Genomic DNA, 14,283 nt, shown 5'->3' on the forward strand with positions numbered 1-14,283 from the left:
CCAAATCCCACCATGTCCTCTATACTCTCCATGTCCCCAAAGCCACACCCATCTCCAGAATAAGTTCAGCTCAGTATTTGCTGATGTTTGCTTCCTAAAGCTTGGCCTGCTGAGCAACAGACTCTGGCTTTGCTTCAGGAGCTCTGTAGCATCTGCTTTGATGAATAATGATGGTGATATGACATGGGGTGTGTCCAGAGAATTAGGGCAGGGAGTTCCAAATGTGTCAGTTTATGTGTAGCAATTTCAACAGGTGAAAAAAAGTCTGGCCAAGGTTCTAGTCAATACTGCACTGCATTTCATTGTTCTGGATTTTCTCTACTTGTTCTCCTCTTCCTGAAATATTTCTTTCCTATTTCATGCTCTCTGCTGTAGTTTCTCCTCTCCATCTTTTGCTAGCAACCCTTCTGCTGAGTTCTCACTCTACTCAAGTTATGTCCTGATTTAGAAGGACTTCTCAGAATTCTTGGAATATTGACTGCAGATAGCAGCAGGATCATCAGCCCTGAGCTTCTTTCAGGTCTATCAGTTAAGCCAGCCTGACTATCTTAGCAGTGAGAATAAGTTGTGTTGTGATTGTTTGGGTCTCTGAAATGTTCAGTTTCCATGCAGTTTGGTACACAGTTGCTATGTGAGGATTCAGTGTGGCTTGTGAACTATTTTGCCTGGGTAAATATCAAACCTGCTGCATGTGTATATGTGTCTTCTTCTGGTTATTTTTAGGACTTGGCAGCTGACTTAAAAGAAAATGTGAAAGGGAAAGGAATGGGAGAGGGAGAGGAGAGGAAAGGAGCATGGGAGGGAGAGGAGGAAAAAGAGAAGGAAAAGAAAAAAGGAAAGGAGTAGGGGAAGGAAAAGAAGGGAAAATGGGAGAGGGCTGATCTTGAACAGGGAAAGGAATTGGAATTTTTTCCATATAGAACAAGAGGAAGAAATCCAGGAGTGCAAACCTATAGTTTGTTCCTCATTAAGTTTGATTTAACCTGCCCCCAAGGTGGGGCATCATAGAGGTGATATTGTTGAAAGTTTGGAATATGGTGGAGCAGAATGTAGACTAGTTAAAAGCTGAAGAGGTAAATTGCATGGCACATGAATCTGGTAAGAAGTTTTGTATGTGAGTTTTTATTCTTATTGTTGGTTTTGGTTGTCAGGGTCTTTTTTCATTTAGGGGTGGTGGTTTTGGCCTGTGTTTTTAGAAGTTCTATTCTAGTTGTTTATCCACAAGGAGCTGTACAGAATTTAATGTGTCCATTTTCATATTGATTTTGTAATTTTCATATTGATTTGTAATTCATATTAATTTTGATATTGCTCATCCTTCTTAGTCATTGCTTGTCCTTCTTTATATGATGTAATGGAAATAAAAGTGTTTAAAAAAATGTCTCTGCTGTGAAGAGTGCCTGTGGAAACTGGGCCTTGGTTGAGGCAAGGAGTGTGTGTGGCAGCTGTGTTTTACCATTACCTTTGATCACAGTGCAGCCCTGTTTGAGGCCATGCTGCATGCAGGCAAAGCAAAGGCCTGGGTTTTACTGATCTTATGAGCTCCTGAATAGGGCTAGAAGGGGAATGACAGAGGAAGAAGAAAGCTTTTGGAAATGAAAAGGAAACCCCGTGAACCCGAGCAGCATTATTGGCTGGATTTGCCTACCAGGGAGCCGCTCAGTTTCTGCCAGGCTAATTTTGCTTCAGCCTCTCTCCCCCACACCCCCAACCCCACCTCCCCCTCTCTCCTTCTTTCAGACTTTTTTTGTTTTTGAGGCATGGCTGTAGTAACTTGGTTCTCAGGCTGGGAACCCACTGAGCTGTTGCCATGGTCACTGGGAAGCTCTTGGTGCCATGTGCTTCAAAGGGAACCTTTCCCCTCCTGGAATTCCTGCCTTCCCTCTGCACACAGCACAATGAGGCTCCTTCACTGCTCCAGCAGTGGCACTGTGCTGGAGGAAGGGAGCAGCAGGGTTGCCTGCAATACTGATTGCCTGCAGCATCCTGGCAGGGCTGGGGAGTTGGAACTGGGTGTTCTTTAGGGTCCCTTCCAGCCCAGACCACTCTGGGATTCTGTGATCCACTGCACCTGCACGTGTCCTCTCCAATATGCAGACCCCGGTTCTTCCCCCACCCCAGTAATTTTCAAAGCAAATTGCATCTGTCAAGACACTGAAATACAATTCAGCAATACCATTGTTTTTTAATCTCAGTACAGGATAGCGAGAAAATGCTGAAGATTTTCTAAAAGTAGCACTTTTTCCCTTTCTGCAGGATTTGAAGTCCACAAGAAAGGATTTAGTTCTTCTTTCTCTTCCAGGGACTGCTCTTCTCCTGTATTAATAGGATATATGTATTTGAGGATGTGCATCTGAGTATAACCTAACAAAGACAGGATGTCCCTGCTACTACAGCTTCCTGTTTTCTTCAGATGAAAGAAATCTGTAATATGAGGAAATTCCTGGCAGTTCTTCCAATATCCATTCACTTCTTTTCTAAGAGCTTATTTACAAAAATTTAAACACGTACTAACTAGAAGAATCTCTTGTTTTACCATGTCATCATTATTATTATACTAGTGAGGCTGGGGCAAAAATCATCATAACTTGAAAATGGACTTAACAGTTGAACTGTGATTCCTAACCTTTTGTCTAACAATTTAGTTTAAGTATAAAAATTCCTATAAGGTAATCAAATAAGAATTTATAGGGCTATGTTGGTAGTTTAGTTCCTGAATAAAGAGAGATCTGTTCTAAGACTTGAGAAACAAGAAGGCCTGTGAGGAGTCCATTTTAATATTTTTCTTTCAGAGTTAATAAAACTAATAAAAAAAGGCAAATTAAACAAAAGCAACTTACACCTTTATATTAATAGCCTAAATTAAGCAATCAGTTATGTGCTCTGGTTGGTTGCTGACAGTATAAGTACACTTTTTGTTTCTTTGTAATTAATAGTTTTATATACAGTTTGGATAATTTCCTGTAGAAATGGATATTGAATTTAGGCAAACGCTCTTCTGTGCTAAACTTGTTCAGAAATTAGGACGGAACTATGCCATAGATTAAGATCTAAAATTAATGAGAGACATGCCTAAAACCATTGGTCAATGTTTCCAAAACTTTGCTTGTTCAGATACTTTCAAGTGGTAGTGACAGCTGCAGTAAGGTACCCTGTGCTGAGTCCTTGCTGCATGCAGTAGGAAATATTGTCACTTCAGGAAAACTTCTTCTATCCATTGAAGTTGTTGACAACCTTTTTTTGGTATCTGTTCCACAATTTGGAGACCCTTTTCTACCTTCTGTTTGTTAGCTTGTGTTTCTTCTTTGCAAACAGCATCCAAAAAGCATCTGTAATTATTTTTGAGGCAGTAGTCTCAAAAATTAGTGGCAAAATTTAATCAATATGAATGAAAAGTAATAATACGATTGATTTTTTTGGCTGGTTGGTTTATTTATTTCACCTGAAGGTTTGTGCTGACTGTGTAGAGTCCAGTGGGGGTAGGAACAAGAGGAGATCAGGGTCTACTTTTTGTGATGGCAGTGTGGGTATAAATGTATGTCAGACTACAGACTGAGAAAGGTTTTTTGGCAGTATAAACTTAATATTGGTTGTTTTGAACTCCCAGACATTCTGTGTTAAGAAGGAAGTTGTTATGAAGTAGAAGAAAGCTTTTTGAATGAGACTAGACTCCTTTGGCTGTGGACCAGCTGTCAGAACTATATTGCAACGTCAAGCATGGCAGAACTCTGATCAAAACAAAAACTATTGTTTTTATCAACCCCATTGTTCTGTAATGAAAAAGGAATATGAGTTTTAATGGGGAAAAATAGCATCCTGGCTAGTGTTAAGGATTCAGACTTTCTGAATCAGTTATGTTCTTTAAGAGTCTTCGTTAACTTGGCATTGATTTTTTTTTTATTTCCAAGGTTTGTTATCTTAGCACTACCTAAAATTAGAGTTTACTGTGAAAAAAACATAGTATATATAATTGTAATCCCTGCCATGTTTGTGTTTGTCCTTACTGTGTTTTTTTCTAAAGAATGTATTGAGAAAGAGAAAATTATAATTTTCCCAAAGCACCAAAGAACATCATAAGTACTGTAATATTATAATGGTTGTTTCTTGTTATTCCCCACTTCAGCATCATTTATAATCTCCAGGACACCTGAAATGTTAAAATCCATTTTAAACAACCATAAAACATATTTTAAAATTATATCTGAAGTGATACTGTTATTTGTGCAAGTACTTTTGATGTCATTTATGTTTTGACATGAATTTTTCTTACTTCCCCAGTGCTAGCAGTGTGATCAGACATCTGCACCATATAGACAAAGTGACTTCTAGAATTCTAACAAAACTTTAGCATAGGTGAGATCAGAAGAGGGAATAATACATGGTTTTCCAGGAAGAAGATGGCTTTTCTTAATGGCACAGAGAAAAAACAAGAAGAAGAAAAAAAAAAAGAGCTTTTTTGCCAAATGCTCAGTGTATTTCTGCTTCCCATCTCCTTGCCTGTTCACCCTCCACAGATCATACTCCAGCAACAAGGCTGTTTTAACAGATGAAGAAGGGGGTTTGAATGGGAAAGAAAAAAGGAAGAAAGGCTGCATCTAAGAGTGTTAGAGCATTTGGCCACTGCATGAAACAGCAGTGTCATCATTATAACTGAATTCTTGAGTTTATAGGTACCTTTCTCATGTATTCCCTCTTTAAATCCTCTTATTCCATCTCTGCTTTCCACTGTAATTCCTGCAGTCCCTTTGAGGAGAGAAGGGAGAGATTGAGCACAGGAAAGAGAACTGACAGGCAAGCCAGCTGAAATGTGGGGAGAGGAAAGGTTTGTGCATGGATTGTATGGTGAAAGATGCAGAAGGAAAGAAAAGAACTGGATTAAAGCCAAAGAGGAGAGAGCTCAAAGGAAGGGCCAAACAAGGGCTGAATCAGGTTATGCAGTTCAGAAGAAGTAGCTCTGTCGGGTTTTCATTCATGGGTACTGCTGAGCTCTTTCCATTGGTAACTAGTGCCAGCAGTCTGTTACTGTATTATTTGACTAACTTTCTTTCCATGTTGCCTCCACAGTTAGGAAAAGCATCAGCTATTCATGAACAAAGCCCTCTCTCGTGTTTCTCCCTCTGGGCACTCCTTAGATTTGCCATTGTTGGATTGATTACTTTAAATAAAAGTCGCCACTTTTAGAGTTGAGTCCCTAGCAGTCCCCAGCACCATCTTCACTCCTTTCTAACCAACTGTGGAGCACAGCTGCTTCTCCCTTAAGCTAAAGAAGCAGCTGTTGTTGCACTACATGTGTTACTGGAGTTCAGCTCAGTCAGATCTCCCAGTGAAACTAATGGAAGTCAAGGGCTGAGTAAAGACTAAGGAACAATTATTTAAGGCATGCTGCACTTACAAATCATAATAATAATATATAAATGCTTTATCTCACTTAAGTTTCTGGACCCTCATTATTCTATGTGTCTTGGAATCCTTTCAAACATTTAGAGTTGTTTTTGTTTTACATGCAGACTCTACCTATTTCTCTAACAGGAGAAATGCGTAGTGGCAAGAGTTTGAAACAGAAAAGTGAGAGAGCAAGTAAATGGTGCTGTGTTGGAGTGTAGAAATGAGCACAAAAGAACCCTAGCAAGCAGAATCAGATAAATGGACCAGAAAGTGAAGAAAATAAGGAGCAGATATGGAGGCAGGGAATGGAATTATTAAGGACTTCACAGATGAGTGACATGCCTAATTTTGGTGCACTAGGAGACAGAAGGCTTTGAAAGAAATTGGAGAACTTCGGAATGTAACCAGAGCTGCATCAGAGGGACTCCAATATTCAGAAAAAAATTGGGCAGATACAATTGACAGTGGTAAAAAGCTGGATCCTGAGAAATTACAGACATAAAGTGGGAATGTTTTGCAATGATTTTCACAAGACTGAAAGGAAGGAAAGAGAAAAAAAAATTACACAAATTGTGCTTCATATCCTACCGCTTTGAGATAATTTGCCAAAACATGTTTTTCTGCTCTAAACACTTTATCTTTTTGATGACCAGGTGATATCTAGAGGTGCGGCTTTGGATAACATGATGATTTAACATTTGTACTGAGTTCAAGGAAATGACTCCAAATGAAACAAGTGATCATCCTGTGAACTCAAAATGAGTAGGAAGTGCTTTTTAGTCAGTGTAGGGAGTACTGACTGAGCTACTTAAAATTCTAGCAGGTTAGTTTTTGAACATTTGAGTTGGACGTGTTTGTGACATGAATTAGGTTATACAGATTAATTATACATTATTAGTATTTGCACTGCTGTGGCCTTAGAACTGTTCAGTGGGGATATGAAACTCTCACAGAGAGTATTAAAAATATCACCAGAACGTATGTGTTTTAGTGCATTAATGTCTCAGTTCTTGGCCCATTGGTGGTTTGTTCAACTGGTAAGCCAAGAGAACACATCACAGACATGTAATTTTTCAAAATGCTCAAATAACTTGGTCCCTTTGGGATAGGAAGATGGGCCTTAGCACTGAGGATCCAAATAGTGAGCTTTTAAATGGGTGTTGGGAGGAGGAGGTATTTGCAAAGAGCACAGAATCCATAGACTTGAGGTCCATGGATGGTGTTGAAACTCCCAGAGGGTCGCTTCAGCTGAGTGTAAGGGTGTAATGAGCCAGTCTGACTGTTTATGGGCTGTGGTTAACCTCTTGCAAGTTAGGATTTCCTGTCGCCAGCAATGAGCTGTGACCGCCAGCACCACAGTGTTAATGATGAGGTAGGGGCTGATGAATGGCTGGACTCCAGACAGCAGCCTTCACTGGCAAAGAATCAAGTGGCTAGAGGGAGAAAAACATTGAAGTCTACAAGGGAAATAATGCAATCTCCAGAACCTATAATTCCCATGTTTAAAAAAAGAAAGGGATAAAGAAACTGGCGACAAATTCAAAACAAGTGAAGCTTTTATCTCTGCATTCTGAATAGAAGATTGTTCTTCAGCAAAACTGGCTGTAAAAGCCAGGCCAGTTAAAACAATATGCAGGCTGCTTGCCTCCAAGTAACCAGAAATTGTTGGCTCAGAGTAGCCTGTTCTGAGGAGCCAACCTGCTGGGAGACGTTATCCAAGCAACGGCTTGAATGTAATTCCTCCCGCTGTGGAATGGCTCTTTGGCAAATGAAGACCCTAATTAGAGATGGAAGGGTTTCTATTTTGTTTTTCTTTAATCCTTGCCCTGAGGCCTCTGCAATACAGCCATGTCTCTGCTTGCGTGGAGAGAAGTTTCCAGTTTCCCTTTGTAACAAAAATCCTCCACCTTTTTCATTTTTGTTTTCCCCTTCTTTTATCTTTTTTTTTTCATTTTTTAATTTTTTTTTTTTACAGAGTCAACAAACTAACAACAAGGGCCCACCACAGTCTGGGACCTTGAAACTAAACTAATCCAAAACCGAGGATAACTGTTTGGAAGAAGGGCCATATCATCCTGGATTAGCCAGCCATGAACGTGGAAAGTTGCTAGCTAAACTGGAATACTGGCCCACCATGCAGATTTTTACTATTGAACTTATTATCCAAGCTGATTCTAGAAGTAGAGAGGGAGGATCTCACAGTATCCTACTGGATTCCAAGGGAATCCCACATGATTTTTTGTTTATTCAGAAAGATTGAAGTACCTCAGTAGGGCTTAGATGCCTTTCTGCAGTCTTGGATGCAGATGCTCATCCCTACCAAAGAGGACAGAACCTCCCGGGCAATGGACTGCAGCACTTTGATATGTGTGGAAATGAAAATACCTTTGCTTCTTCTCAACTCATCTTGGTATATATCATGTCTATCTGAACATACTGTTAGGGATTGCATGCAGGCACTTAATAACCCTGCCAAGAGCACTGCATTTTCTGTCACTATTGAGATATGGATTTATTGTTTCATCATCTCAGATTATTTTGTTATCTCTAAAATGTCCTTGCTCACAGTAGATACCAACCTATTGATGAAGGTCAGCTTCCTGAGGGTGAGGCTAAGCAAGACAGATGATACTAAGCATTCCCCATTACACTGACTGAGGTTAGGTGGAATTCTTTTTAACAATTTTAAAAAGTTTTGCCACTTCTTATTCTAAATACAAGACAATTCTTATAATTCCTTGTTTTCCCTTTTGATGTACATAAATAGCAGTTTATAATTCTAAAGTTAGAGCACATGCCTATAGGAGGAGCTTCAGTACATTCTTTTTAAACAGCTTGGGTACTGCAGGGATGCCTTTTTATAGTGGTCTGCATTAATAGTTTCTTTAATTTACAACTCCTCCAATGCTTTCTTATGTATCTGGTTTTTATTCTTTCAGCACCACAACATGCTTGCATGTATGTTTACACAATTATCTTAGGTCTGTTTTGTTTTTCTATCCATCTACTTTCAGTACACCCTCAGTGAAAAGGTTAAGAATTATCTGGATTGGCTGTAGTAGTATTTTATAGCTTATGATATAGCACATACTTAGTACATAAAATATCCTCATCCTGTGACCATTATATTTCAAAGGTAACTGTATATAGAAGTTCTGGGAAAAGCTTGAAGGGGGGTTAACCATCAATTTTGAATGCAGCCACCCATTTCTTGCTGAGTGTGCTAGGTTCTCTGTGAATATGTAATCTAGTTCAAGACCCCAGTCCCCTCCTTTGATCCCTCCCAGTGCTCACCCTTCTCTCTGTGCCTGTGCCTTGTCATAGCAACAAAGCTGCTGGGCTGCAGCATGGTGATGGCAGAGCTCAGCCTTTGGGACCGAGTCCCATGACTCTGAAATGGATCTTAAGAGATGTGCAGCCAGCAGGCTTTGCTGTTCAGGATTAAAGAAATGTCCTTTTCTTACTGTTTTTACTCGGTCTAGACTCAGAACTGATAACAGCGTTTCTCCCTAACCCCAGAAAAGAGAGACACTTTAGTTTTCTTGTTCTTCATTTAAACCATCTGAGAGCCTCTCAGTACTGAGTGGTATGAATCATACTGGTGTGTGTGTATATATATATATATATTGTTGACGTGATTATGTCTGGCATGAGGTGATAGTTTTTTCAAAACTGCTTTTTAAGGTTCCTTTTTTTAATTTACTGAAATATACATTGGTTTTAAATTGTGATGATGCTTTTAAATTTTAAAATGCTGCTTCACACTTTCTATACTTCTTAATTGGTAAGCAACTGTTGTAATGCTGTGTAATTCAGAATCTATAGGGCATATGTATAAATCATATCTCAAGGTGCCAGAGAATTTGAGTATTCCAGTCAGGAAGGAGTTTTCTGCTGGTGTGATATATGGGAATTTGACTGTCTTGGTTTGATTCTCTGCCTTTGTTTTCAGACAGAAATATTCAGACAGCAGTTTCATTATCTCAGAAAAGGTTTGAAATGGCATCCTGTTTATGCTTGGCTTAACTGAGTTTCTGGAATTACCAGGGAATTGTACATTAACAGGTCTGAAGCATCAGTTGGTTAATTTGTAACTTGTGCTGTTTGCAAAGTAGATGGCTGTCCTTTTCTCCTTCCTCCTCTGCCCTGCAGAATTGGCCTGTGGCCTGGCTTGCTAGCTCCAGTGTTGGTTCAAGGGACAAGGTATTTTTTTGTGATTGATTGAACCTGATAGCAGTGTGGGGGGAGAAAAGAGAGAGGCCTGGATTGTTCAGATGTTGTTTGTATTCTGTGTAGCTCTGAGAGAAAAAGGTTTTTGCATTTTCACAGTTGCAAAGAAAAGGTGTATTTGCACAGTGCTGTGGGTTTTATGTAGGGTTCTTAATGATGAGCAGGTTTGGATGTTATTGCCTAGCTTCATGTGATGCCATTTCTGAAAATCTAGTGCTGCCATCCATAGAATGGGGGTGCAGTTCATACCCACTGCTTGTTTTAATAGGGTTTTTTAAGGTATTCCTCTCTCCTGAAGAAGTTTAGGGCTTTGAGAGCATCAGGGTCGGAATACATTTCAGCTGACTGGAATGGCAAAGTGGCAGTGGCAACATCTCCTTGTCACAACCTGCAGATTCTTCATGCATTTATGTAAGAACCAGTGGTCTCCTCATCATTAGGAGTTCCTGGGTTTGTCCACACTTAACTGAGGTTTTCTCAAAACTGCAGAAAGTGAAACCCTGATAAGGTAGGCTCCTAATGCTTGTTTCAGCACCAAACTTGTCCTCTGCTAATATAAAAATTAAAAAAAAAAAGTAATGAAGACAAGTCTGCAGAAGTGTTATAGTTTAACCACACAACCACAGCAAACCTCTACTACAAAAGCCAATATTATAGAACGTGGTACAGCATAGTCTGTATCATATCTCAGTAATATTGTCTGTATCTTTGTGGTGTCACTTGATATAGAGAAAACAGGTGCAAATCAATTGATATTGGAATAGACTTTGTTACTTTTGAGTCTGCTCAAGAGAAGACCAAGACCACTGAGTTGCTATACCCATCATTTATTTTGGTGAAATATTGCAGATGGAAACCTTATTCCTTCAGCTGTATTCCCTAGCAGTCAAGATTGTTGAAATCCTTGAACTGCTTTTCCAGAGCAGTAAAACAAGAAACTGCAGCTTTTCATTGAAAATCTTGTTCCTTGCAGTCACAGAGTTTGCAAGTTGCATGCCACTGAGTGTTGCTCATGTGTTACCAGTACACTGGGTGAGAGGCTGACTTCTCTTATTTCAAAGCACCAGAAGACAGCTGATGATAGAATCAGCTATGAAAAACGTTCCACTTAACACTGCTTGCATAATCCCACTCTTTTGTCAGATTAATGGCCACTGACTCCACCATGTAGAGAGATCTGACAGAGACCATTGGATCTAACTGATGGGCTGGGCATATCCAGAAAATATGCCTCAAGTTCAATAATTATTAGTTCATAGAGAAACTGAAGGGGAAAAAAACCTTCAAAAACTGACAGAGAAAATTCAGGCTGGGTCAGTTGTCAGTTAAATAAGGACATACAAATCAATTTTATTGACTGCTCTGTTCAACAGTCCGTGCACTGATTTAGAGTAATACCATATTTTCTGCCCCAAAAACCAAGATGTACTGAAAAAATGAATGGCAGTGGGAAAAAGCTGTTCTTATACCTGTTGGAGCTGTGCTGTTACCCTTAGTTCTAGCAGCATTTTGCTTTCGGGATCCATAGGACTGTTCTCTGTGTACTGTGTCCTCATTTTGGAGGACAAGCTAATAATGCTGACACCCAATGGAATAGTTTGCTAAAAGGAGTTTACTGGCATTTGTACTGGTTATTCCTTAAACCATTGCCCAACCTCCTCTTCCCCAGCTTTGTGAGTTTCTTAACCCAGGGAATAAATCTACCTGCTCATGTAGCACATACCATAATTGTAATTAATATTTGTTAACTAGAGTGTACTAAGTTCTAAGAAGATAATACGTAGAGTTGGGTGAACAAATCCAGGAAGGAGGGCTAGGTAGTTTTTAATGTAAAAACATCTGTGAGAAGGTCATTTTATATCACCAGGATATGTCTGTGGCTTATACAGGCAGCCAATACTTTTAAAGCATACTTTTTTCCCTTCAGTCCATCAGTATTATCCAGGATGTTAACTTAAAAAAGTTTATTTATAAGTAGTAATCTGGCTCTGCCAATAGCCATTTTCAGCAAAAGGTACTCTCTTAATAGATATGTAATGCATTACTATGTTGATGTAAATGGCAGAGCTTGCAGTGCTTAATGAACTTTGATCTCCCCACCTATAGTTTAAGCCTCGGTCTTTCTCTCATCTGTAATTTATTCACTCTCTGAAATCCATTAGATTTAAGTGTTATGTCCTCAGGTGCAAATACTGCTGGATATTGTCAGGGAATTCTAACTCTGGCAAAGAAGTAAATGTAATGAATAAGGCTGATGTTGTTGGTATGATTTTTCTCTTAGAGGGGAATCTTGTTAAGCGGCTTTTCTTAGGATGGTTTCTCCACTGTTGCATTCTAATTGAAACAATAATTGGAATGAAACCATACTAGAAAGAAGAGGGGAGGAGATGCTTGCCATGTTCATTTGTGCAAGCATGAAAAGTCCTTCAAGATGTCAGGAAGGAGCTGAACTTTACTGTTTGATTGTTGCTGTCCCACCTGAGTGAACGAGAGGAACAGTGCACCTGTTTAATAATTATCTGGTCCCTTGGGATGAAAGTTTGCCTCATCAAGGAAGTTGTTACTTCCTTATTGTATTTGCCTGGCCCACAGGGAGGTAGTGCAAAGCTCTTAAAATCTTTCTGGTGTTCTTTGAGGTAATAACTTAAAATTCCTCAGGCCTGGAGATGTGGAGAGGTATTTTTCTTGTGGCTCTGTCACATGCAAATCCTCTTATCTTACCTAGATTACAAGGTCTAGTAAATTCTGCCAGATTTTCATCTGAGACAGTATTTAATGTGCATTTTATTGGTAATGTCCATTGTTCTGTAGTAGCATAAACTCTAGATTCTGAACACAGAGGGACTGAGAGGTGGTTGTCGCTATGAACAAAGTGATCACTTGAATTATGAGAAGTGCAATTACCTTTTTTTTGTTTGTTTTCTATTAGTCTTTACAAAAGGGGAAGAATACTGATACGTAGTGATAGCCATTTGTTTTAAGCCACAGAAGACAATCACAGAAAGAAATAGGTCTGGCAAATGAATGGGAATTGAATTGTGGAAATGTCTGATTGTTTCCCACAAGTATTATAAATGTAAAAGTATGAGCTTATTTTTCCCTCTCATCCAGCTTGTGTTTATTTTTGATGTAGGTTTGGTCACTTTGCTTAGAAAAATGATTTGAGGGAGTCTAAATGCTGGCTAGCCCAAAAAGAAAAAAATCACGTGCCTATTACAGACTGGCATTATTTTAAGTGGGACTTAACATTGCTGTGCTATTTTGAGCTGCCCTGATTACTGAGGAGTGGACAGGGTATTTTCAAAGACGTTTTGACTTTAACTCTCCTGCGGCATTTTCGGGGATGCAGAAGGAGCGGCGGTGCCCGCAGGTGTTTCGGGTTGCCCGGAGCCCCGGTCACAGGTGCGCTCCAGCAAGGAGGGCAATGCCTAGCGAGCAGAGGCGATCGCGGCCGCTCGCCCTGCTGTCCTCCCTCCACAGTGCCCGGTTTTACAGCCGAGCTGGAGGCGGGGGAAGGCGGAGGCAGCCGCGCTCTGATCTGTGGCCAGCGGAACCTGGTCCGTCGGGCGGCCCGCAGGCCGCGGGGCCGGGGCCTCGAGCCCGCCGGAGAGGGCTGGGCCCAGCTCCCGCTGCGGGCCGTGCCTCTTTAGCACCTTGTGCAGGAGTGCTCCGCGCCTCCGGCAGAGGAGGTTTGGCTGGAGCAAACCTCCAGGCAGCAGCGGCTTTTCTTGGCTATCAGCATTTAAACGCCAGTAAATCCGCGTTTCCCCGCTCTCTCCGCGGCCCCGGCCCCTTCCTCTCCCCTCCGTGGCCGGGGACAGGCGGCGTTTCCGGCGCGGGGGCGCTGCGGCCGCAGGGGGGCGCTGTGCGCGGCCGCTGGGCCCTCAGGGCCGCGGGCCGGGCGAACGGGGGGAAGGCGGCCGGAGCCTCGCGGGGCGCGGTGAAACGAGCCCGGCTTGGTCCCGGTGAAACGAGCCGGGCTTGGCCCCGGTGAAACGAGTTAAACGAACCCCCTTTGGCCCCAGTGAAACGAGCCGGGCTTGGCCCCGGTGAAACGAACCCCCTTTGGCCCCGGTGAAATGAGCCCCACACTTGGCATGATGGCCACACGAGACACCCCTATTTGCCATTAAACTCCGCAGCATAATTTTCTTTTTTACTCGGTGCTTTTCCTTTCTTAAAACCTGCTGGTGGAAACTTGTTGCTCGTTCAGTGTATGCACCCAATTTAGGAGTTTTTATCAGCGCTGATCTGCAAAATCTCTTTTAAAATCTGTTCAGAGATCAAGGGGCCCTGCTTGTTGACTGATCATCCTGAAAAAGCAATCTAAATAGCCTGAGCAGTTCAATAAGCAGCGTGTGTCTGTGAGGGCTGCTTCTAGGGAAACCTGCATGAGCCCTCACCTCAGGGCTACTGCAAAGGAGAATGGGTGGTGGATTCCTTTCAACTCTTCCTCCCCAACAGTTCTTAGTCATTAACCAGGTGTGCTGACTTCAAAGGGGACAAATACCTGGTGGGCTGAGAAAAAGCTCTAATTTGGGAGTTGGTTTCCCTCCTGTGCTGTCTGATGGGCCTTTTTGATTTAAAATAAAATACGAGAATAGAGCAAAGCAAGTGATATTTATATATTCAAACCAAGTTCTCTGTATTGGCCAACATTTTTCCAGG

At 41.2% G+C, this 14,283-nt stretch overlaps 1 protein-coding gene across 3 annotated transcripts in view; it reads left to right on the forward strand.

The window, feature by feature from the left end:
* ZNRF3 (zinc and ring finger 3) overlaps window positions 1–14,283 on the forward strand; it is a 66,289-nt gene that overhangs the window by 37,238 nt on the left and 14,768 nt on the right. The gene's annotated exons all lie outside the window — the stretch shown is intronic.

The sequence above is a fragment of the Molothrus ater genome, chromosome 18 (assembly GCF_012460135.2).
Source record: "Molothrus ater isolate BHLD 08-10-18 breed brown headed cowbird chromosome 18, BPBGC_Mater_1.1, whole genome shotgun sequence".
In the NCBI taxonomy this organism is placed as follows: Eukaryota; Metazoa; Chordata; class Aves; order Passeriformes; family Icteridae; genus Molothrus; species Molothrus ater.